The sequence below is a fragment of the Pteropus alecto genome, unplaced genomic scaffold (assembly GCF_000325575.1).
Source record: "Pteropus alecto unplaced genomic scaffold, ASM32557v1 scaffold67, whole genome shotgun sequence".
In the NCBI taxonomy this organism is placed as follows: domain Eukaryota; kingdom Metazoa; phylum Chordata; class Mammalia; order Chiroptera; family Pteropodidae; genus Pteropus; species Pteropus alecto.
Genome location: NW_006441061.1, coordinates 4,884,861 through 4,887,449, shown reverse-complemented (window position 1 = coordinate 4,887,449; position 2,589 = coordinate 4,884,861).

Below are 2,589 nucleotides of genomic sequence, written 5' to 3'. Positions count from 1 at the left end.
AGGGAGTGGGGGTGGGAGGCGGGCTGTGCATTAGCCCGGACTGGCCAGGCTGGGGCCTCTTACTAATGGCTGTGAATGCACTTAGTGCTGAGGCTGCAGGCCGGTGCTTTGGGGGCCTGCTGCTTAATGGCTCGACTGCCAGGGAGAAAAGAAGGATGGCTGGTTAGCCAGACACATAGCCAGGCTCAGATGGAAAGCGGGGGGTAGCGGGGGACTCACCCCAGCCTGGAATCCCCCCTCCCTCAGCCCGGTGAGGTATGAGCAGGTGCAGGCAGGACGACCTTGCCAGAGAGATCAGCCGCACCTGAGCTTGGTCCCAAGCTGGGCTGGCCCCACAGCGTGCCTTCTTCGGTCATTGACGGTGGAGGTGTCACTCCGCCGGGTGAGCGGGTTTCAGGTGGGCTCAGCCACCGCTGCTCTGTCCCAGGAAGCTAAGGGTGATGATCCATATTCCAGCTATTACATCCTGGCACTCGCTGATGCCGGCCCGGTGCTGAGGCACACCAAGGTGGCAGTGATAACAAAGGCAGTAAGAGCCATACGAATGACAAGCCTTGTTTACTGGGTGCATGTGATGGCCGGGCCTTGGTCCTCCTAATAACCCCGAGGCTGGCCTGGTGCTGCCCTCCCTTCAAGGTGAGTTAACTGTCTACAAAGTGGGACCTTCGACAGAGATAAGATGGACTTAGCTTTTTCATACGTAATAAAATAAAATACAATAAAACCCCTAACTCTCCCTGCAAGCCTTTCTTCAAGATCGGTTCAGGCCCCGCCTCCCCCAGGAAGTTTACGCTGAATCCCCTCCAGGCTAGGTCAGAACACCTCTGAGAAACAGGGTTCCTCACTCTTCCTTGGGTGGGGACCCTCTTCCTCTTCCAAGAATGAGCTGGTTTTGCCTTCTCTGATAGAGCAGTATGTGAGGATAATAACATCTGGGACCCCAGCGGCCATCACTACTTCCCGAACTGGACCCAGCTGGCACCACGAGGAGGACAGAGAGCGTGCCAGAAAATCAGTGCTAGCATTTCTAACTTGAGCAAACAAGTTGGCTATGAGTCTGTGGCTTGAAGAACAGGGTGGATGGCAGCGTCAATAATAAAGGAGGAGCGAACTGCGAGGAAAGATGGTGGTTTTGACCTGGGCGTGGGCTAGCTCCTTGGAGCTCCCACATGGGGGCTTTCAGGGGCTGGTGCTCAGGAGGGAGAAACTGGGGTGAAGGTGAGTCAAGGAGTGGGAGACAGGTAGCAGGGCTGAGGAGAGTCACACACCACAGCCCATGACCAAGGCCTTTCTCATCAGTGAAGTAGATGATGCTTCCTCCCCCAATATACTCTCCTCTGGAGCTGTCACAGCGCCTCAAGTACCCCCACTGTTGGAACTGATGATCGAGGCCGGATTTGAGTGGCGGAACCCATCAAGCCACACATTTCTAGGAAGCGGCCTTTCAGCCACCTCCCATTAGCACAGGACATCTCAGATCCAGATGACAAGCTGATTCCTCAAGCCCGAGTCCGTGCTCCCAGGGTAGGTGTGACTTCCCGCTACAACATGCTTTCATCTGAGGCTCTTCGCTGCTTAGAATGACATCCCACCCGCAATCTGTTTCCTCCTCCGAGGGCCCTGAGATGTAGGCCAAGCAGCCTCTGCCTCCATTTAGGCTCAGAGAGGCCAAGCGACACAGTGAGGCAGAATTTGCCGGAATCTGAACCCAGCTCTCCTGTCTCCAGACCTGGTCCCCTTACTATTGTCTCTGCTTGTCCTCACGGCAGGCGTTGGACCAAGGAATTGTTTGGGGCGAAGGTCAGCCAATGAGGCCTTGCGAAGACCTGGGCAGGGACTAGGGAGATGGGGGGAAAGGTGAAGAGGCTGCTTGAAGGAGGGAGGGAGGGATCCCAAGCAAGGGAAGCTTCTGCCCAGTCCCCACAACTGCCCTGGACTCGCCACGTGTCCTAAGTGCCCACTCTTGGGCTCTGCGTTGGTCATCACCTCGAATCCTCAAACATCCTATTATGAGCCCATTTTACAGGCAAGGAAATGGAGGTTCAGAGAGGTTAGGTAATTTGCCTAAGGTCACAAAGCTAGTGAGGAATGGAGATCTCTGGCCCGTTGGAGCCCAAAGCCAGCGCCAAGGCCCCCAGGTGGGACCGAGGTACAGGGTGCACTGAAAGAACTGTATGTTGGCCAGCAGGCTGGGGTCAGAGGGCAAGCGGAAGAGGTCCTTCGCAGGCCCCTCCAAATCCTACTTTCTCAAGCCAAACGCTCCAACCTCCACAGGATGTGGCTTCCTGCTCAGCGGAGCGAGGCTCCATCCATCCTGGCCTCGGTTTCCTGTTTGGAGGGGAGGGGTCACGGCGGGGTCTCTGGAGCTAGGAGAAGTAGCAGCAGCTTCGGGAGCGAGTTGTTGCTTTTTAAAGACCCTGAAAGTGAGAGAAGGCGGTGCGGGCAGACCGGGGGTGGGGGTGGGTGGGGGACGGATGCCTGTCCCCGGATGTAGCGACAAGAACAGGCACCGGGAGACCCACCTCTCCTGGCAACGAAGGCTGGGGTGGAGCTGGGGCCAAACGAACGAGCGGCCGGGCTGGGCTCCCA